Source organism: Stegodyphus dumicola, chromosome 5 (genome assembly GCF_044657685.1).
Source record: "Stegodyphus dumicola isolate Sdum_Otavi_A_Nest chromosome 5, ASM4465768v1".
NCBI classification, from domain to species: Eukaryota; Metazoa; Arthropoda; class Arachnida; order Araneae; family Eresidae; genus Stegodyphus; species Stegodyphus dumicola.
Window position 1 is genome coordinate 1,936,171 of NC_140772.1, and position 25,765 is coordinate 1,961,935.

Here is a 25,765-nt window from a genome sequence, read left to right on the forward strand (position 1 = left end):
AAACCAATCGAAAAGAACACCAAAAAACGCATGGAAAAAATACTAAAAAATTAATGAAAAAGCACCAAAAAAACGCATGCAAGAAATACTAAATAACCAATGGAAAAGAACACCAAAAATCGCATGGAAAAAATACTAAAAATTCAATGGAAAAAATACGAAAAAACGCATGGAAAATATACTAAAATATAAATGGAAAAAACAGCAAAAACGCACGGAAAAAATACTAAAAACCAATCAAAAAGAACACCAAAAATCGCATGGAAAAATAGTAAAAATTCCATGCAAAAAATACCAATAAACGCATGGAAAATATACTAAAATATTAATGGAAAACACAGCAAAAAACGCATGGAAAAAATCCTTAAAAACCGATGGAAAAAAGCACCAAAAACGCATGGAAAAATACTAAAAATCCAATCGAAAAAACACCAAAAACGCATGGAAAATTTACTAAAATATTAATAGAAAAACAGCAAAAAACGCATGGAAAAAAAACTTAAAAACCAATGGAAAAAACACCAAAAAACGCATGGAAAAAATACTAAAAAACCAACCGAAAAGAACACGAAAAAACGCATGGTAAAAATACTAAAAAATTAATGAAAAACCAACAAAAAACACATGGAAGAAATACTAAATAGCCAAAGGAAAAGACACCAAAAAAACGCATAGAAAAAATACTAAAAAAATTAATGGTAAAATACTAAAAAACCAATGGAAAAAACACCAAAAAACGCATGGAAAAAATACTAAAAATCCAATGAAAATACTCCAAAAAACGCATGGAAAAAATACTGAAAACAATGGAAATACACCAAAAACGCATGGAAAAAATACTAAAAAACCAATCGAAAAGAACACCAAAAATCGCATGGAAAAAATACTACAAAATTAATGAAAAAGCACCAACAAACGCATGGAAGAAATACTAAATAACCAAAGGAAAAAACACCAAAAAAACGCATAGAAAAAATACGAAAAATCCAATGAAAATACTCCAAAAAACGCATGGAAAAAATACTAAAAACCAATCGAAAAAACACAAAAAATCCCATGGAAAAAACACCAAAAAACGCAAAAAAAATTACTAAAAAATTAATGGAAAAAACACCAAAAAAACGCATGGAAAAAATACTAAGAAAATTAATGGAAAAAATACTAAAACACCAATGGAAAAAACACCAAAAAACACATGGAAAAAATACTAAAAAACCAATCGAAAAGAACAATAAAAATCGCATGGAAAAAATACTAAAATTTCAATGGAAAAAATACCAAAAACGCATGGAAAATATACTAAAATATTAATGGAAAAAACAGCAAAAAAGGCATGGAAAAAATACTAAAAACCAATCGAAAAAAGACAAAAATCGCATGGAAAATATAGTAAAAATTCAATGGAAAAAATACCAAAAAACGCATCGAAAATATACTAAAATATTAATGGAAAACACAGCAAAAAACGCATGGAAAAATACTTAAAAACCGATGGAAAATAGCAACAAAAACGCATGGAAAAATACTAAAAATCCAATCGAAAAAACACCAAAAACGCATGGAAAATTTACTAAAATATTAATAGAAAAACAGCAAAAAACGCATGGAAAAAAACTTAAAAACCAATGGAAAAAACACCAAAAAACGCATGGGAAAAATACTAAAAAACCAACCGAAAAGAACACGAAAAAACGCATGGTAAAAATACTAAAAATTAATGAAAAAGCACCAAAAAACGCATGGAAGAAATACTAAATAACCAATGGAAAAGAACACCAAAAATCGCATGGAAAATATACTAAAAATTCAATGGAAAAAATACCAAAAAACGCATGGAAAATATACTAAAATAATAATGGAAAAAACAGCAAAAAACGCATGGTAAAAATACTAAAAACCAATCGAAAAGAACACCAAAAATCCCATGGAAAAAATAGTAAAAATTCAATGGAAAAAATACCAAAAACGCATGGAAAAATACTAAAACTCCAATGAAAATACTCCAAAAAACGAATGGAAAAAATACTGAAAACCCAATGGAAAAAACACCAAAAAACGCATGGAAAAAATACTAAAAAATTAATGGAAAAAGTACTAAAAAAACTAAAGGAAAAAACACCAAAAAACGCATGGAAAAAATACCAAAAATCCAATGAAAATACTCCAAAAAAAGAATGGAAAAAATATTAAAAAACGAATGGAAAGAACACCAAAATCGCATGGAAAAAATACTAAAAAACCAATCGAAAATAACACAAAAATCGCATGGAAATATACTAAAAATTCAATGGAAAAAATACGAAAAATCGCATGGAAAATATACTAAAATATTAATGGATAAAACAGCAAAAAACGAATGGAAAAAAATACTAAAAACCGATGGAAAAAAGCACCAAAAACGCATGGAAAAATACTAAAATCCAATTGAAAAAACACCAAAAATCGCATGGAAGAAACACCAAAAAACGCATGGAAAATTTACTAAAATATTAATAGAAAAACAGCAAAAAACGCATGGAAAAAAAAACTTAAAAACCAACCGAAAAGAACACGAAAAAACGCATGGTAAAAATACTAAAAAATTAATGAAAAAGCAACAAAAAACGCATGGAAGAAATACCAAATAGCCAAATGAAAAAACACCAAAAAAACGCATAGAAAAAATACAAAAAAAATTAATGGTAAAATAATAAAAAACCAATGGAAAAAACACCAGAAAACGCATGGAAAAAATACTAAAAATCCAATGAAATTACTCCAAAAAACGCATGGAAAAAATACTCAAAACAATGGAAAAACACCAGAAAAGCATGGAAAAAATTCTAAAAAACCTATCGAAAAGAACACCAAAAAACGCATGGAAAAAATACTAAAAAATTAATGATAAAGCACCAACAAACGCATGGAAGAAATACTAAATAACCAAAGGAAAAACACCAAAAAAACGCATAGAAAAAATACGAAAAATCCAATGAAAATACTCCAAAAAACGCATGGAAAATATACTAAAATATTAATGGATAAAACAGCAAAAAACGCATGGAAAAAATACTAAAAACCAATCGAAAAGAACAGGAAAATTCGCATGGAAAAAATAGTAAAAGTTCAATGGAAAATATACCATAAAACGCATGGAAAATATACTAAAATATTAATGGAAAACACAGCAAAAAACTTATGGAAATAATACTTGAAAACCGATGGCAAAAAGTACGGAAACGCAAGGAAAAATACTAAAAAAACAATCGAAAAAACACCAAAAATCGCATGGAAAAAACACCAAAAAACGCATGGAAAAATTACTAAAAATTAATGAAAAAGCACCAAAAAACGCATGGAAGAAATACTAAAAGACCAATGGAAAAAACACCAAATAAACGCATGGAAAAAATACTAAAAAAATTAATGGAAAAATACAAAAAAACCAATGGAAAAAACACCAAAAACGCATGGAAAAATACTAAAAATCCAATGAAAATACTCCAAAAAACGCATGGAAAAAATACTGAAAAACCAATGGAAAAAACACCAAAAAACGCATGGAAAAAATACTAAAAAACCAATGGAAAAACCACCGAAAAACGCATGGAAAAAATACTAAAAATCCAATGAAAATACTCCAAAAAAAGCATGGAAAAAATATTGAAAAACGAATGGAAAAAACCCCAAAATCGCATGGAAAAAATACTAAAAAACCAATCGAAAATATCACCAAAAATCGCATGGAAAGAAATACAAAAAATTCAATGGAAAAAATACCAAAAAACGCATGGAAAATATACTAAAATATTAATAGAAAAACAGCAAAAAACGTATGGAAAAAACTTAAAAACCAATGGAAAAAACACCAAAAAACGCATGGGAAAAATACTAAAAAACCAACCGAAAAGAACACGAAAAAACGCATGGTAAAAATACTAAAAATTAATGGAAAAGCACCAAAAAACGCATGGAAGAAATACTAAATAACCAATGGAAAAGAACACCAAAAATCGCATGGAAAATATACTAAAAATTCAATGGAAAAAATACCAAAAAACGCATGGAAAATATACTAAAATAATAATGGAAAAAACAGCAAAAAACGCATGGTAAAAATCCTAAAAACCAATTGAAAAAAACACCAAAAATCCCATGGAAAAAATAGTAAAAATTCAATGGAAAAAATACCAAAAACGCATGGAAAAATACTAAAAATCCAATGAAAATACTCCAAAAAACGAATGGAAAAAATACTGAAAACCCAATGGAAAAACCACCAAAAACGCATGGAAAACATACTAAAAAACCAATCGAAAAGAACACCAAAAAACGGAAGGAAGGAATACTAAAAATTTAATGAAAAAGCACCAAAAAAAAGCATGGAAGAAATACTAAATAACCAATTAAAAAAACACCAAAAAACGCATGGAAAAAATACTAGAAAATTAATGGAAAAAGTACTAAAAAAACTAAAGGAAAAAACACCAAAAAACGCATGGAAAAAATACCAAAAATCCAATGAAAATACTCCAAAAAAAGAATGGAAAAAGTATTGAAAAACGAATGGAAAGAACACCAAAATCGCATGGAAAAAATACTAAAAAACCAATCGAAAATAACACAAAAATCGCATGGAAAAATACTAAAAATTCAATGGAAAAAATACGAAAAATCGCATGGAAAATATACTAAAATATTAATGGATAAAACAGCAAAAAACGAATGGAAAAAAATACTAAAAACCGATGGAAAAAAGCACCAAAAACGCATGGAAAAATACTAAAAAACCAATCGAAAAAACACCAAAAATCGCATGGAAAATACACCAAACACCGCATGGAAAAAATATTAAAAAATTAATGAAAATGCACCAAAAAACGCATGGAAAAAATTCTAAATAACCAATGGAAAAAACACCAAAAAATGCATGGAAAAAATACTAAAAAACCAATGGAAAAAATACCAAAAAACGAATGGAAAAAATACTAAAAATCCAATGAAAATACTCCAAAAAAAGCATGGAAAAAATATTGAAAAACGAATGAAAAAAACACCAAAATCGCATGAAAAAAATATTAAAAAAGCAATCGAAAATAACACCAAAAATCGCATGGAAAAAATACTAAAAATTCAACGGAAAAAATACCAAAAAACGCATGGAAAATATACTAAAAAATAATGGAAAAAATTCTTAAAAACCGATGCAAAAAAAGCGACAAAAACGCATGGAAAAAATAGTAAAAATTCAATGGAAAAAATACCAAAAAACGCATGGAAAATTTACTGAAATATTAATAGAAAAACAGAAAAAACGCATGGAAAAAAAACTTAAAAACCAATGGAAAAATCACCAAAAAACGCATGGAAAACATACTAAAAAACGAATCGAAAAGAACACGAAAAAAAGCATGGAAAAAATACTAAAAAATTAATGAAAAAGCACCAAAAACGCATGGAAGAAATACTTAAAAACCGATGGAAAAAAGCACCAAAAACGCATTGAAAATATACTAAAAAACCAATTGAAAAAACACCAAAAATCGCATGGAAGAAACACCAAAAAACGCATGGAAAATTTACTAAAATATTAATAGAAAAACAGCAAAAAACGCATGGAAAAAAAACTTAAAAACCAATGGAAAAAACACCAAAAAAACGCATGGAAAAAATACTAAAAAAACCAACCGAAAAGAACACGAAAAAACGCATGGTAAAAATACTAAAAAATTAATGAAAAAGCAACAAAAAACGCATGGAAGAAATACCAAATAGCCAAAGGAAAAAACACCAAAAAAACGCATAGAAAAAATACAAAAAAAATTAATGGTAAAATAATAAAAAACCAATGGAAAAAACACCAGAAAACGCATGGAAAAAATACTAAAAATCCAATGAAATTACTCCAAAAAACGCATGGAAAAAATACTCAAAACAATGGAAAAACACCAGAAAAGCATGGAAAAAATTCTAAAAAACCAATCGAAAAGAACACCAAAAAACGCATGGAAAAAATACTAAAAAATTAATGATAAAGCACCAACAAACGCATGGAAGAAATACTAAATAACCAAAGTAAAAACACCAAAAAAACGCATAGAAAAAATACGAAAAATCCAATGAAAATACTCCAAAAAACGCATGGAAAATATACTAAAATATTAATGGATAAAACAGCAAAAAACGCATGGAAAAAATACTAAAAACCAATCGAAAAGAACAGGAAAATTCGCATGGAAAAAATAGTAAAAGTTCAATGGAAAATATACCATAAAACGCATGGAAAATATACTAAAATATTAATGGAAAACACAGCAAAAAACTTATGGAAATAATACTTAAAAACCGATGGCAAAAAGTACGAAAACGCAAGGAAAAATACTAAAAAAACAATCGAAAAAACACCAAAAATCGCATGGAAAAAACACCAAAAAACGCATGGAAAAATTACTAAAAATTAATGAAAAAGCACCAAAAAACGCATGGAAGAAATACTAAAAGACCAATGGAAAAAACACCAAATAAACGCATGGAAAAAATACTAAAAAAATTAATGGAAAAATACAAAAAAACCAATGGAAAAAACACCAAAAACGCATGGAAAAATACTAAAAATCCAATGAAAATACTCCAAAAAACGCATGGAAAAAATACTGAAAAACCAATGGAAAAAACACCAAAAAACGCATGGAAAAAATACTAAAAAACCAATGGAAAAAACACCGAAAAACGCATGGAAAAAATACTAAAAATCCAATGAAAATACTCCAAAAAAAGCATGGAAAAAATATTGAAAAACGAATGGAAAAAACCCCAAAATCGCATGGAAAAAATACTAAAAAACCAATCGAAAATAACACCAAAAATCGCATGGAAAGAAATACAAAAAATTCAATGGAAAAAATACCAAAAAACGCATGGAAAATATACTAAAATATTAATGGATAAAACAGCAAAAAACGCATGGAAAAAATACCAAAAAACGCATGGAAAATATACTAAAATATTAATGGATAAAACAGCAAAAAACGCATGGAAAAAATACTAAAAACCAATCGAAAAGAACAGCAAAATTCGCATGGAAAAAATAGTAAAAATTCAATGGAAAATATACCATAAAACGCATGGAAAATATACTAAAATATTAGTGGAAAACACAGCAAAAAACTTATGAAAAAAATACTTAAAAACCGATGGCAAAAAAGTACGAAAACGCAAGGAAAAATACTAAAAAACCAATCGAAAAAACACCAAAAATCGCATGGAAAAAACACCAAAAAACGCATGGAAAAATTACTAAAAATTAATGAAAAAGCACCAAAAAACGCATGGAAGAAATACTAAAAGACCAATGGAAAAAACACCAAATAAACGCATGGAAAAAATACTAAATAATTAATGGAAAAATACAAAAAAAACAATGGAAAAAACACGAAAAACGCATGGAAAAATACTAAAAATCCAATGAAAATACTCAAAAAAACACATGGAAAAAATACTGAAAAACCAATGGAAAAAACACCGAAAAAGCATGGAAGATACACCAAAAAACTCATGGAAAAAACACCAAAAAACGCATGGAAGAAATACTAAAAAACCAATGGAAAAGACACGAAAAAACGCATGGAAAAAATACTAAAAAATTAATGGAAAAAACACCAAAAAAAACGCATAGAAAAAATACGAAAAATCCAATGAAAATACTCGAAAAAACGCATGGAAAAATACTGAAAAACCAATGGAAAAAACACCAAAAAAAGCATGGAAGATACACCAAAAAACTCATGGAAAAAACACCAAAAAACGCATGGAAGATATACTAAAAATTCAATGGAAAAAATACGAAAAATCGCATGGAAAATATACTAAAATATTAATGGATAAAACAGCAAAAAACGAATGGAAAAAAAATACTAAAAACCGATGGAAAAAAGCACCAAAAACGCATGGAAAAATACTAAAAAACCAATCGAAAAAACACCAAAAATCGCATGGAAAATACACCAAACACCGCATGGAAAAAATATTAAAAAATTAATGAAAATGCACCAAAAAACGCATGGAAAAAATTCTAAATAACCAATGGAAAAAACACCAAAAAATGCATGGAAAAAATACTAAAAAACCAATGGAAAAAATACCAAAAAACGAATGGAAAAAATACTAAAAATCCAATGAAAATACTCCAAAAAAAGCATGGAAAAAATATTGAAAAACGAATGAAAAAAACACCAAAATCGCATGAAAAAAATATTAAAAAAGCAATCGAAAATAACACCAAAAATCGCATGGAAAAAATACTAAAAATTCAACGGAAAAAATACCAAAAAACGCATGGAAAATATACTAAAAAATAATGGAAAAAATTCTTAAAAACCGATGCAAAAAAAGCGACAAAAACGCATGGAAAAAATAGTAAAAATTCAATGGAAAAAATACCAAAAAACGCATGGAAAATTTACTGAAATATTAATAGAAAAACAGAAAAAACGCATGGAAAAAAAACTTAAAAACCAATGGAAAAATCACCAAAAAACGCATGGAAAACATACTAAAAAACCAATCGAAAAGAACACGAAAAAAAGCATGGAAAAAATACTAAAAAATTAATGAAAAAGCACCAAAAACGCATGGAAGAAATACTTAAAAACCGATGGAAAAAAGCACCAAAAACGCATTGAAAATATACTAAAAAACCAATTGAAAAAACACCAAAAATCGCATGGAAGAAACACCAAAAAACGCATGGAAAATTTACTAAAACATTAATAGAAAAACAGCAAAAAACGCATGGAAAAAAAACTTAAAAACCAATGGAAAAAACACCAAAAAACGCATGGAAAAAATACTAAAAAACCAACCGAAAAGAACACGAAAAAACGCATGGTAAAAATACTAAAAAATTAATGAAAAAGCAACAAAAAACGCATGGAAGAAATACCAAATAGCCAAAGGAAAAAACACCAAAAAACGCATAGAAAAAATACAAAAAAAATTAATGGTAAAATAATAAAAAACCAATGGAAAAAACACCAGAAAACGCATGGAAAAAATACTAAAAATCCAATGAAATTACTCCAAAAAACGCATGGAAAAAATACTCAAAACAATGGAAAAACACCAGAAAAGCATGGAAAAAATACTAAAAAACCAATCGAAAAGAACACCAAAAAACGCATCGAAAAAATACTAAAAAATTAATGATAAAGCACCAACAAACGCATGGAAGAAATACTAAATAACCAAAGGAAAAACACCAAAAAAACGCATAGAAAAAATACGAAAAATCCAATGAAAATACTCCAAAAAACGCATGGAAAATATACTAAAATATTAATGGATAAAACAGCAAAAAACGCATGGAAAAAATACTAAAAACCAATCGAAAAGAACAGGAAAATTCGCATGGAAAAAATAGTAAAAGTTCAATGGAAAATATACCATAAAACGTATGGAAAATATACTAAAATATTAATGGAAAACACAGCAAAAAACTTATGGAAATAATACTTAAAAACCGATGGCAAAAAGTACGAAAACGCAAGGAAAAATACTAAAAAAACAATCGAAAAAACACCAAAAATCGCATGGAAAAAACACCAAAAAACGCATGGAAAAATTACTAAAAATTAATGAAAAAGCACCAAAAAACGCATGGAAGAAATACTAAAAGACCAATGGAAAAAACACCAAATAAACGCATGTAAAAAATACTAAAAAAATTAATGGAAAAATACAAAAAAACCAACGGAAAAAACACCAAAAACGCATGGAGAAATACTAAAAATCCAATGAAAATACTCCAAAAAACGCATGGAAAAAATACTGAAAAACCAATGGAAAAAACACCAAAAAACGCATGGAAAAAATACTAAAAAACCAATGGAAAAAACACCGAAAAACGCATGGAAAAAATACTAAAAATCCAATGAAAATACTCCAAAAAAAGCATGGAAAAAATATTGAAAAACGAATGGAAAAAACCCCAAAATCTCATGGAAAAAATACTAAAATACCAATCGAAAATAACACCAAAAATCGCATGGAAAGAAATACAAAAAATTCAATGGAAAAAATACCAAAAAACGCATGGAAAATATACTAAAATATTAATGGATAAAACAGCAAAAAACGCATGGAAAAAATACTAAAAACCAATCGAAAAGAACAGCAAAATTCGCATGGAAAAAATAGTAAAAATTCAATGGAAAATATACCATAAAACGCATGGAAAATATACTAAAATATTAGTGGAAAACACAGCAAAAAACTTATGAAAAAAATACTTAAAAACCGATGGCAAAAAGTACGAAACGCAAGGAAAAATACTAAAAAACCAATCGAAAAAACACCAAAAATCGCATGGAAAAAACACCAAAAAACGCATGGAAAAATTACTAAAAATTAATGAAAAAGCACCAAAAAACGCATGGAAGAAATACTAAAAGACCAATGGAAAAAACACCAAATAAACGCATGGAAAAAATACTAAATAATTAATGGAAAAATACAAAAAAACCAATGGAAAAAACACCAAAAACGCATGGAAAAATACTAAAAATCCAATGAAAATACTCAAAAAAACGCATGGAAAAAATACTGAAAAACCAATGGAAAAAACACCGAAAAAGCATGGAAGATACACCAAAAAACTCATGGAAAAAACACCAAAAAACGCATGGAAGAAATACTAAAAAACCAATGGAAAAGACACGAAAAAACGCATGGAAAAATACTAAAAAATTAATGGAAAAAACACAAAAAAAACGCATAGAAAAAATACGAAAAATCCAATGAAAATACTCGAAAAAACGCATGGAAAAATACTGAAAAACCAATGGAAAAAACACCAAAAAAAGCATGGAAGATACACCAAAAAACTCATGGAAAAAACACCAAAAAACGCATGGAAGATATACTAAAAATTTAATGGAAAAAATACCAAAAAAACGCATGGAAAATATACTAAAATATTAATTGAAAAAACAGCAAAAAACGCATGGAAAAAATACTAAAAACCAACCGAAAAAACACAAAAAATCGGATGGAAAAAATAGTAAAAATTTAATGGAAAAAGTACTAAAAAACGCATGGAAAATATACTAAAATATTAATGGAAAACACAGCAAAAAATGCATGGAAAAAATACTTAAAAACCGATGCAAAAAAAGCACCAAAAACGCATGGAAAAAATAGTAAAAATTCAATGGAAAAAATACCAAAAAACGCATGGAAAATTTACTAAAATATTAATAGAAAAACAGAAAAAACGCATGAAAAAAAAAACTTAAAAACCAATGGAAAAAACAATAAAAAACGCATGGAAAAAATACTAAAAAACCAATCGAAAAGAACAAGAAAAAAAGCATGGAAAAAATACTAAAATATTAATGAAAAAGCACCAAAAAACGCATGGAAGAAATACTAAATAACCAATGGAAAAGAACACCAAAAATCGCATGAAAAATATACTAAAAATTCAATGGAAAAAATACCAAAAAACGCATGGAAAGTATACTAAAATATTAATGGAAAAAACAGCAAGAAACGCATGGAAAAAATACTAAAAACCAAACGAAAATAACACCAAAAATCGCATGGAAAAAATAGTAAAAATTCAATGGAAAAAATACCAAAAACGCATGGAAAATATACTAAAATATTAATGGAAAAAACAGCAAAAACGCATGGAAAAAATACTTAAAAACCGATGGAAAAAAGCACCAAAAACGCATTGAAAAAATACTAAAAAACCAAATGAAAAAACACCAAAAATCGCATGGAAGAAACACCAAAAAACGCATGGAAAGAATACTAAAAAATTAATGAAAAAGCACCAAAAAACGCATGGAAGAAATACTAAAAAACCAATGGAAAAAACACCAAAAAAACGCATGGAAAAAATACTAAAAAAATTAATGGTAAAATACTAAAAAACCAATGGAAAAAACACCAAAAAACGCATGGAAAAAATACATAAAATCCAATGAAAATACTCCAAAAAACGCATGGAAAAAATACTGAAAACAATGGAAAAACACCAAAAACGCATGGAAAAAGTACTAAAAAACCAATCGAAAAGAACACCAAAAAACGCATGGAAACAATGCTAAAAAATTAATGAAAAAGCACCAACAAACGCATGGAAGAAATACTAAATAACCAAAGGAAAAAACACCAAAAGAACGCATAGAAAAAATACGAAAAATCCAATGAAAATACTCCAAAAAACGCATGGAAAAAACACTGAAAAACCAATGGAAAAAACACCAAAAAACACATGGAAAAAATACTAAAAAACCAATCGAAAAGAACAATAAAAATCGCATGGAAAAATACTAAAAATTCAATGGAAAAAATACCAAAAACGCATGGAAAGTATACTATAATATTAATGGAAAAAACAGCAAAAAAAGGCATGGAAAAAATACTAAAAACCAATCGAAAAAACACCAAAAATCGCATGCAAAAAATAGTAAAAATTCAATGGAAAAAATACCAAAAAACGCATGGAAAATATACTAAAATATTAATGGAAAACACAGCAAAAAAAGGATGGAAAAAATACTTAAAAACCGATGGAAAAAAAATTACCAAAAACGCATGGAAAAATACTAAAAATCAAATCGAAAAAACACCAAAAAACGCATGGAAAATTTACTAAAATATTAATAGAAAAACAGCAAAAAACGCATGGAAAAAACTTAAAAACCAATGGAAAAAACACCAAAAAACGCATGGAAAATATACTAAAAAACCAACCGAAAAGAACACGAAAAAACGCATGGTAAAAATACTAAAATATTAATGAAAAAGCACCAAAAAACGCATGGAAGAAATACTAAATAACCAATGGAAAAGAACACCAAAAATCGCATAAAAAATATACTAAAAATTCAATGGAAAAAATACCAAAAAACGCATGGAAAGTATACTAAAATATTAATGGAAAAAACAGCAAGAAACGCATGGAAAAAATACTAAAAACCAAACGAAAATAACACCAAAAATCGCATGGAAAAAATAATAAAAATTCAATGGAAAAAATACCAAAAACGCATGGAAAATATACTAAAATATTAATGGAAAAAACAGCAAAAACGCATGGAAAAAATACTTAAAAACCGATGGAAAAAAGCACCAAAAACGCATTGAAAAAATACTAAAAAACCAAATGAAAAAACACCAAAAATCGCATGGAAGAAACACCAAAAAACGCATGGAAAAAATACTAAAAAATTAATGAAAAAGCACCAAAAAACGCATGGAAGAAATACTAAATAACCAATGGAAAAGAACACCGAAAATCGCATGGAAAATATACTAAAAATTCAATGGAAAAAATACCAAAAAACGCATGGAAAATATACTAAAATATTAATGGAAAAAACAGCAAAAAACCCATGGAAAAAACACTAAAAACCAATCGAAAAGAACACCAAAAATCCCATGGAAAAAATAGTAAACATTCAATGGAAAAAATACCAAAAACGCATGGAAAAATACTAAAAATCCAATGAAAATACTCCAAAAAACGCATGGAAAAATACTGAAAACCCAATGCAAAAAACACCAAAAACGCATGGAAAACATACTAAAAAACCAATCGAAAAGAACACCAAAAAACGCAAGGAAAGGATACTAAAAATTTAATGAAAAAGCACCAAAAAAAGCATGGAAGAAACACTAAATAACCAATTAAAAAACACCAAAAAACGCATGGAAAAAATACTAAAAAATTAATGGAAAATTTACTAAAAAACTAAAGGAAAAAACACCAAAAAACGCATGGAAAAAATACTAAAAAGCCAATGAAAATACTCCAAAAAAAGCATGGAAAAAATATTGAAAAACGAATGGAAAGAACACCAAAATCGCATGGAAAAAATACTAAAAAACCAATCGAAAATAACACAAAAATCGCATGGAAAAATACTAAAAATTCAATGGAAAAAATACCAAAAATCGCATGGAAAATATACTAAAATATTAATGGAAAAAACACCAAAAAACGCATGGAAAAAATACTAAAAAACCAATCGAAAAGAACAAGAAAAAAAGCATGGAAAAAATACTAAAATATTAATGAAAAAGCACCAAAAAACGCATGGAAGAAATACTAAATAACCAATGGAAAAGAACACCAAAAATCGCATGAAAAATATACTAAAAATTCAATGGAAAAAATACCAAAAAACGCATGGAAAGTATACTAAAATATTAATGGAAAAAACAGCAAGAAACGCATGGAAAAAATACTAAAAACCAAACGAAAATAACACCAAAAATCGCATGGAAAAAATAGTAAAAATTCAATGGAAAAAATACCAAAAACGCATGGAAAATATACTAAAATATTAATGGAAAAAACAGCAAAAACGCATGGAAAAAATACTTAAAAACCGATGGAAAAAAGCACCAAAAACGCATTGAAAAAATACTAAAAAACCAAATGAAAAAACACCAAAAATCGCATGGAAGAAACACCAAAAAACGCATGGAAAGAATACTAAAAAATTAATGAAAAAGCACCAAAAAACGCATGGAAGAAATACTAAAAAACCAATGGAAAAAACACCAAAAAAACGCATGGAAAAAATACTAAAAAAATTAATGGTAAAATACTAAAAAACCAATGGAAAAAACACCAAAAAACGCATGGAAAAAATACATAAAATCCAATGAAAATACTCCAAAAAACGCATGGAAAAAATACTGAAAACAATGGAAAAACACCAAAAACGCATGGAAAAAGTACTAAAAAACCAATCGAAAAGAACACCAAAAAACGCATGGAAACAATGCTAAAAAATTAATGAAAAAGCACCAACAAACGCATGGAAGAAATACTAAATAACCAAAGGAAAAAACACCAAAAGAACGCATAGAAAAAATACGAAAAATCCAATGAAAATACTCCAAAAAACGCATGGAAAAAACACTGAAAAACCAATGGAAAAAACACCAAAAAACACATGGAAAAAATACTAAAAAACCAATCGAAAAGAACAATAAAAATCGCATGGAAAAATACTAAAAATTCAATGGAAAAAATACCAAAAACGCATGGAAAGTATACTATAATATTAATGGAAAAAACAGCAAAAAAGGCATGGAAAAAATACTAAAAACCAATCGAAAAAACACCAAAAATCGCATGCAAAAAATAGTAAAAATTCAATGGAAAAAATACCAAAAAACGCATGGAAAATATACTAAAATATTAATGGAAAACACAGCAAAAAAAGGATGGAAAAAATACTTAAAAACCGATGGAAAAAAAAGCACCAAAAACGCATGGAAAAATACTAAAAATCAAATCGAAAAAACACCAAAAAACGCATGGAAAATTTACTAAAATATTAATAGAAAAACAGCAAAAAACGCATGGAAAAAACTTAAAAACCAATGGAAAAAACACCAAAAAACGCATGGAAAATATACTAAAAAACCAACCGAAAAGAACACGAAAAAACGCATGGTAAAAATACTAAAATATTAATGAAAAAGCACCAAAAAACGCATGGAAGAAATACTAAATAACCAATGGAAAAGAACACCAAAAATCGCATAAAAAATATACTAAAAATTCAATGGAAAAAATACCAAAAAACGCATGGAAAGTATACTAAAATATTAATGGAAAAAACAGCAAGAAACGCATGGAAAAAATACTAAAAACCAAACGAAAATAACACCAAAAATCGCATGGAAAAAATAATAAAAATTCAATGGAAAAAATACCAAAAACGCATGGAAAATATACTAAAATATTAATGGAAAAAACAGCAAAAACGCATGGAAAAAATACTTAAAAACCGATGGAAAAAAGCACCAAAAACGCATTGAAAAAATACTAAAAAACCAAATGAAAAAACACCAAAAATCGCATGGAAGAAACACCAAAAAACGCATGGAAAAAATACTAAAAAATTAATGAAAAAGCACCAAAAAACGCATGGAAGAAATACTAAATAACCAATGGAAAAGAACACCGAAAATCGCATGGAAAATATACTAAAAATTCAATGGAAAAAATACCAAAAAACGCATGGAAAATATACTAAAATATTAATGGAAAAAACAGCAAAAAACCCATGGAAAAAACACTAAAAACCAATCGAAAAGAACACCAAAAATCCCATGGAAAAAATAGTAAACATTCAATGGAAAAAATACCAAAAACGCATGGAAAAATACTAAAAATCCAATGAAAATACTCCAAAAAACGCATGGAAAAATACTGAAAACCCAATGCAAAAAACACCAAAAACGCATGGAAAACATACTAAAAAACCAATCGAAAAGAACACCAAAAAACGCAAGGAAAGGATACTAAAAATTTAATGAAAAAGCACCAAAAAAAGCATGGAAGAAATACTAAATAACCAATTAAAAAACACCAAAAAACGCATGGAAAAAATACTAAAAAATTAATGGAAAATTTACTAAAAAACTAAAGGAAAAAACACCAAAAAACGCATGGAAAAAATACTAAAAAGCCAATGAAAATACTCCAAAAAAAGCATGGAAAAAATATTGAAAAACGAATGGAAAGAACACCAAAATCGCATGGAAAAAATACTAAAAAACCAATCGAAAATAACACAAAAATCGCATGGAAAAATACTAAAAATTCAATGGAAAAAATACCAAAAATCGCATGGAAAATATACTAAAATATTAATGGAAAAAACACCAAAAAACGCATGGAAAAAATACTAAAAAACCAATCGAAAAGAACAAGAAAAAAAGCATGGAAAAAATACTAAAATATTAATGAAAAAGCACCAAAAAACGCATGGAAGAAATACTAAATAACCAATGGAAAAGAACACCAAAAATCGCATGAAAAATATACTAAAAATTCAATGGAAAAAATACCAAAAAACGCATGGAAAGTATACTAAAATATTAATGGAAAAAACAGCAAGAAACGCATGGAAAAAATACTAAAAACCAAACGAAAATAACACCAAAAATCGCATGGAAAAAATAATAAAAATTCAATGGAAAAAATACCAAAAACGCATGGAAAATATACTAAAACATTAATGGAAAAAACAGCAAAAACGCATGGAAAAAATACTTAAAAACCGATGGAAAAAAGCACCAAAAGCGCATTGAAAAAATACTAAAAAACCAAATGAAAAAACACCAAAAATCGCATGGAAGAAACACCAAAAAACGCATGGAAAAAATACTAAAAAATTAATGAAAAAGCACCAAAAAACGCATGGAAGAAATACTAAATAACCAATGGAAAAAACACCAAAAATCGCATGGAAAATATACTAAAAATTCAATGGAAAAAATACCAAAAAACGCATGGAAAATATACTAAAATATTAATGGAAAGAACAGCAAAAAACCCATGGAAAAAATACTAAAAACCAATCGAAAAGAACACCAAAAATCCCATGGAAAGAATAGTAAACATTCAGTGGAAAAAATACCAAAAACGCATGGAAAAATACTAAAAATCCAATGAAAATACTCCAAAAAACGCATGGAAAAATACTGAAAACCCAATGGAAAAAACACCAAAAACGCATGGAAAACATACTAAAATACCAATCGAAAAGAACACCAAAAAACGCAAGGAAAGGATACTAAAAATTTAATGAAAAAGCACCAAAAAAAGCATGGAAGAAATACTAAATAACCAATTAAAAAACACCAAAAAACGCATGGAAAAAATACTAAAAAATTAATGGAAAAATTACTAAAAAACTAAAGGAAAAAACACCAAAAAACGCATGGAAAAAATACTAAAAAGCCAATGAAAATACTCCAAAAAAAGCATGGAAAAAATATTGAAAACCGAATGGAAAGAACACCAAAATCGCATGGAAAAAATACTAAAAAACCAATCGAAAATAACACAAAAATCGCATGGAAAAATACTAAAAATTCAATGGAAAAAATACCAAAAATCGCATGGAAAATATACTAAAATATTAATGGATAAAACAGCAAAAAACGCATGGAAAAAAATACTAAAAACCGATGGAAAAAAGCACCAAAAACGCATGGAAAAATACTAAAAAACCAATCGAAAAAACACCAAAAATCGCATGGAAAATACACCAAACACCGCATGGAAAAAATATTAAAAAATTAATGAAAATGCACCAAAAAACGCATGGAAAAAATTCTAAATAACAAATGGAAAAAACACCAAAAAATGCATGGAAAAAATACTAAAAAAGCAATGGAAAAAACACCAAAAAACGAATGGAAAAAATACTAAAAATCCAATGAAAATACTCCAAAAAAAGCATGGAAAAAATATTGAAAAACGAATGGAAAAATCACCAAAAAACGCATGGAAAAAATACTAAAAAACCAATCGAAAAGAACATGAAAAAAAGCATGGAAAAAATACTAAAAAATTAATGAAAAAGCACCAAAAAACGCATATAAGAAATACTAAATAACCAATGGAAAAGAACACCAAAAATCGCATGAAAAATATACTAAAAATTCAATGGAAAAAATACCAAAAAACGCATGGAAAATATACTAAAATATTAATAGAAAAAACAGCAAAAAACGCATGGAAAAAATACAAAAACCAATCGAAAAAAACACCAAAAACCGCATGGAAAAAATAGTAAAAATTCAATGGATAAAATACCAAAAACGCATGGAAAATATACTAAAATATTAATGGATAAAACAGCAAAAAACGAATGGAAAAAAAATACTAAAAACCGATGGAAAAAAGCACCAAAAACGCATGGAAAAATACTAAAAAACCAATCGAAAAAACACCAAAAATCGCATGGAAAATACACCAAACACCGCATGGAAAAAATATTAAAAAATTAATGAAAATGCACCAAAAAACGCATGGAAAAAATTCTAAATAACCAATGGAAAAAACACCAAAAAATGCATGGAAAAAATACTAAAAAACCAATGGAAAAAATACCAAAAAACGAATGGAAAAAATACTAAAAATCCAATGAAAATACTCCAAAAAAAGCATGGAAAAAATATTGAAAAACGAATGAAAAAAACACCAAAATCGCATGAAAAAAATATTAAAAAAGCAATCGAAAATAACACCAAAAATCGCATGGAAAAAATACTAAAAATTCAACGGAAAAAATACCAAAAAACGCATGGAAAATATACTAAAAAATAATGGAAAAAATTCTTAAAAACCGATGCAAAAAAAGCGACAAAAACGCATGGAAAAAATAGTAAAAATTCAATGGAAAAAATACCAAAAAACGCATGGAAAATTTACTGAAATATTAATAGAAAAACAGAAAAAACGCATGGAAAAAAAACTTAAAAACCAATGGAAAAATCACCAAAAAACGCATGGAAAACATACTAAAAAACGAATCGAAAAGAACACGAAAAAAAGCATGGAAAAAATACTAAAAAATTAATGAAAAAGCACCAAAAACGCATGGAAGAAATACTTAAAAACCGATGGAAAAAAGCACCAAAAACGCATTGAAAATATACTAAAAAACCAATTGAAAAAACACCAAAAATCGCATGGAAGGAACACCAAAAAACGCATGGAAAATTTACTAAAACATTAATAGAAAAACAGCAAAAAACGCATGGAAAAAAAACTTAAAAACCAATGGAAAAAACACCAAAAAACGCATGGTAAAAATACTAAAAAATTAATGAAAAAGCAACAAAAAACGCATGGAAGAAATACCAAATAGCCAAAGGAAAAAACACCAAAAAAACGCATAGAAAAAATACAAAAAAAATTAATGGTAAAATAATAAAAAACCGATGGAAAAAACACCAGAAAACGCATGGAAAAAATACTAAAAATCCAATGAAATTACTCCAAAAAACGCATGGAAAAAATACTCAAAACAATGGAAAAACACCAGAAAAGCATGGAAAAAATACTAAAAAACCAATCGAAAAGAACACCAAAAAACGCATCGAAAAAATACTAAAAAATTAATGATAAAGCACCAACAAACGCATGGAAGAAATACTAAATAACCAAAGGAAAAACACCAAAAAAACGCATAGAAAAAATACGAAAAATCCAATGAAAATACTCCAAAAAACGCATGGAAAATATACTAAAATATTAATGGATAAAACAGCAAAAAACGCATGGAAAAAATACTAAAAACCAATCGAAAAGAACAGGAAAATTCGCATGGAAAAAATAGTAAAAGTTCAATGGAAAATATACCATAAAACGCATGGAAAATATACTAAAATATTAATGGAAAACACAGCAAAAAACTTATGGAAATAATACTTAAAAACCGATGGCAAAAAGTACGAAAACGCAAGGAAAAATACTAAAAAAACAATCGAAAAAACACCAAAAATCGCATGGAAAAAACACCAAAAAACGCATGGAAAAATTACTAAAAATTAATGAAAAAGCACCAAAAAACGCATGGAAGAAATACTAAAAGACCAATGGAAAAAACACCAAATAAACGCATGTAAAAAATACTAAAAAAATTAATGGAAAAATACAAAAAAACCAACGGAAAAAACACCAAAAACGCGTGGAGAAATACTAAAAATCCAATGAAAATACTCCAAAAAACGCATGGAAAAAATACTGAAAAACCAATGGAAAAAACACCAAAAAACGCATGGAAAAAATACTAAAAAACCAATGGAATAAACACCGAAAAACGCATGGAAAAAATACTAAAAATCCAATGAAAATACTCCAAAAAAAGCATGGAAAAAATATTGAAAAACGAATGGAAAAAACCCCAAAATCGCATGGAAAAAATACTAAAATACCAATCGAAAATAACACCAAAAATCGCATGGAAAGAAATACAAAAAATTCAATGGAAAAAATACCAAAAAACGCATGGAAAATATACTAAAATATTAATGGATAAAACAGCAAAAAACGCATGGAAAAAATACTAAAAACCAATCGAAAAGAACAGCAAAATTCGCATGGAAAAAATAGTAAAAATTCAATGGAAAATATACCATAAAACGCATGGAAAATATACTAAAATATTAGTGGAAAACACAGCAAAAAACTTATGAAAAAAATACTTAAAAACCGATGGCAAAAAGTACGAAAACGCAAGGAAAAATACTAAAAAACCAATCGAAAAAACACCAAAAATCGCATGGAAAAAACACCAAAAAACGCATGGAAAAATTACTAAAAATTAATGAAAAAGCACCAAAAAACGCATGGAAGAAATACTAAAAGACCAATGGAAAAAACACCAAATAAACGCATGGAAAAAATACTAAATAATTAATGGAAAAATACAAAAAAACCAATGGAAAAAACACCAAAAACGCATGGAAAAATACTAAAAATCCAATGAAAATACTCAAAAAAACGCATGGAAAAAATACTGAAAAACCAATGGAAAAAACACCGAAAAAGCATGGAAGATACACCAAAAAACTCATGGAAAAAACACCAAAAAACGCATGGAAGAAATACTAAAAAACCAATGGAAAAGACACGAAAAAACGCATGGAAAAAATACTAAAAAATTAATGGAAAAAACACAAAAAAAAACGCATAGAAAAAATACGAAAAATCCAATGAAAATACTCGAAAAAACGCATGCAAAAATACTGAAAAACCAATGGAAAAAACACCAAAAAAAGCATGGAAGATACACCAAAAAACTCATGGAAAAAACACCAAAAAACGCATGGAAGATATACTAAAAATTTAATGGAAAAAATACCAAAAAAACGCATGGAAAATATACTAAAATATTAATTGAAAAAACAGCAAAAAACGCATGGAAAAAATACTAAAAACCAACCGAAAAAACACAAAAAATCGGATGGAAAAAATAGTAAAAATTTAATGGAAAAAGTACTAAAAAACGCATGGAAAATATACTAAAATATTAATGGAAAACACAGCAAAAAATGCATGGAAAAAATACTTAAAAACCGATGCAAAAAAAGCACCAAAAACGCATGGAAAAAATAGTAAAAATTCAATGGAAAAAATACCAAAAAACGCATGGAAAATTTACTAAAATATTAATAGAAAAACAGAAAAAACGCATGAAAAAAAAAACTTAAAAACCAATGGAAAAAACAATAAAAAAAGCATGGAAAAAATACTAAAATATTAATGAAAAAGCACCAAAAAACGCATGGAAGAAATACTAAATAACCAATGGAAAAGAACACCAAAAATCGCATGAAAAATATACTAAAAATTCAATGGAAAAAATACCAAAAAACTCATGGAAAGTATACTAAAATATTAATGGAAAAAACAGCAAGAAACGCATGGAAAAAATACTAAAAACCAAACGAAAATAACACCAAAAATCGCATGGAAAAAATAGTAAAAATTCAATGGAAAAAATACCAAAAACGCATGGAAAATATACTAAAATATTAATGGAAAAAACAGCAAAAACGCATGGAAAAAATACTTAAAAACCGATGGAAAAAAGCACCAAAAACGCATTGAAAAAATACTAAAAAACCAAATGAAAAAACACCAAAAATCGCATGGAAAAAACACCAAAAAACGCATGGAAAGAATACTAAAAAATTAATGAAAAAGCACCAAAAAACGCATGGAAGAAATACTAAAAAACCAATGGAAAAAACACCAAAAAAACGCATGGAAAAAATACTAAAAAAATTAATGGTAAAATACTAAAAAACCAATGGAAAAAACACCAAAAAACGCATGGAAAAAATACTAAAAATCCAATGAAAATACTCCAAAAAACGCATGGAAAAAATACTGAAAACAATGGAAAAACACCAAAAACGCATGGAAAAAGTACTAAAAAACCAATCGAAAAGAACACCAAAAAACGCATGGAAACAATGCTAAAAAATTAATGAAAAAGCACCAACAAACGCATGGAAGAAATACTAAATAACCAAAGGAAAAAACACCAAAAGAACGCATAGAAAAAATACGAAAAATCCAATGAAAATACTCCAAAAAACGCATGGAAAAAACACTGAAAAACCAATGGAAAAAACACCAAAAAACACATGGAAAAAATACTAAAAAACCAATCGAAAAGAACAATAAAAATTGCATGGAAAAATACTAAAAATTCAATTTAAAAAATACCAAAAACGCATGGAAAGTATACTATAATATTAATGGAAAAAACAGCAAAAAAAGTCATGGAAAAAATACTAAAAACCAATCGAAAAAACACCAAAAATCGCATGCAAAAAATAGTAAAAATTCAATGGAAAAAATACCAAAAAACGCATGGAAAATATACTAAAATATTAATGGAAAACACAGCAAAAAAAGGATGGAAAAAATACTTAAAAACCGATGGAAAAAAAGCACCAAAAACGCATGGAAAAATACTAAAAATCAAATCGAAAAAACACCAAAAAACGCATGGAAAATTTACTAAAATATTAATAGAAAAACAGCAAAAAACGCATGGAAAAAACTTAAAAACCAATGGAAAAAACACCAAAAAACGCATGGAAAATATACTAAAAAACCAACCGAAAAGAACACGAAAAAACGCATGGTAAAAATACTAAAATATTAATGAAAAAGCACCAAAAAACGCATGGAAGAAATACTAAATAACCAATGGAAAAGAACACCAAAAATCGCATAAAAAATATACTAAAAATTCAATGGAAAAAATACCAAAAAACGCATGGAAAGTATACTAAAATATTAATGGAAAAAACAGCAAGAAACGCATGGAAAAAATACTAAAAACCAAACGAAAATAACACCAAAAATCGCATGGAAAAAATAATAAAAATTCAATGGAAAAAATACCAAAAACGCATGGAAAATATACTAAAATATTAATGGAAAAAACAGCAAAAACGCATGGAAAAAATACTTAAAAACCGATGGAAAAAAGCACCAAAAACGCATTGAAAAAATACTAAAAAACCAAATGAAAAAACACCAAAAATCGCATGGAAGAAACACCAAAAAACGCATGGAAAAAATACTAAAAAATTAATGAAAAAGCACCAAAAAACGCATGGAAGAAATACTAAATAACCAATGGAAAAGAACACCGAAAATCGCATGGAAAATATACTAAAAATTCAATGGAAAAAATACCAAAAAACGCATGGAAAATATACTAAAATATTAATGGAAAAAACAGCAAAAAACCCATGGAAAAAACACTAAAAACCAATCGAAAAGAACACCAAAAATCCCATGGAAAAAATAGTAAACATTCAATGGAAAAAATACCAAAAACGCATGGAAAAATACTAAAAATCCAATGAAAATACTCCAAAAAACGCATGGAAAAATACTGAAAACCCAATGCAAAAAACACCAAAAACGCATGGAAAACATACTAAAAAACCAATCGAAAAGAACACCAAAAAACGCAAGGAAAGGATACTAAAAATTTAATGAAAAAGCACCAAAAAAAAGCATGGAAGAAATACTAAATAACCAATTAAAAAACACCAAATAACGCATGGAAAAAATACTAAAAAATTAATGGAAAATTTACTAAAAAACTAAAGGAAAAAACACCAAAAAACGCATGGAAAAAATACTAAAAAGCCAATGAAAATACTCCAAAAAAAGCATGGAAAAAATATTGAAAAACGAATGGAAAGAACACCAAAATCGCATGGAAAAAATACTAAAAAACCAATCGAAAATAACACAAAAATCGCATGGAAAAATACTAAAAATTCAATGGAAAAAATACCAAAAATCGCATAGAAAATATACTAAAATATTAATGGAAAAAACACCAAAAAACGCATGGAAAAAATACTAAAAAACCAATCGAAAAGAACAAGAAAAAAAGCATGGAAAAAATACTAAAATATTAATGAAAAAGCACCAAAAAACGCATGGAAGAAATACTAAATAACCAATGGAAAAGAACACCAAAAATCGCATGAAAAATATACTAAAAATTCAATGGAAAAAATACCAAAAAACGCATGGAAAGTATACTAAAATATTAATGGAAAAAACAGCAAGAAACGCATGGAAAAAATACTAAAAACCAAACGAAAATAACACCAAAAATCGCATGGAAAAAATAATAAAAATTCAATGGAAAAAATACCAAAAACGCATGGAAAATATACTAAAACATTAATGGAAAAAACAGCAAAAACGCATGGAAAAAATACTTAAAAACCGGTGGAAAAAAGCACCAAAAACGCATTGAAAAAATACTAAAAAACCAAATGAAAAAACACCAAAAATCGCGTGGAAGAAACACCAAAAAACGCATGGAAAAAATACTAAAAAATTAATGAAAAAGCACCAAAAAACGCATGGAAGAAATACTAAATAACCAATGGAAAAAACACCAAAAATCGCATGGAAAATATACTAAAAATTCAATGGAAAAAATACCAAAAAACGCATGGAAAATATACTAAAATATTAATGGAAAGAACAGCAAAAAACCCATGGAAAAAATACTAAAAACCAATCGAAAAGAACACCAAAAATCCCATGGAAAAAATAGTAAACATTCAATGGAAAAAATACCAAAAACGCATGGAAAAATACTAAAAATCCAATGAAAATACTCCAAAAAACGCATGGAAAAATACTGAAAACCCAATGGAAAAAACACCAAAAACGCATGGAAAACATACTAAAAAACCAATCGAAAAGAACACCAAAAAACGCAAGGAAAGGATACTAAAAATTTAATGAAAAAGCACCAAAAAAAGCATGGAAGAAATACTAAATAACCAATTAAAAAACACCAAAAAACGCATGGAAAAAATACTAAAAAATTAATGGAAAAATTACTAAAAAACTAAAGGAAAAAACACCAAAAAACGCATGGAAAAAATACTA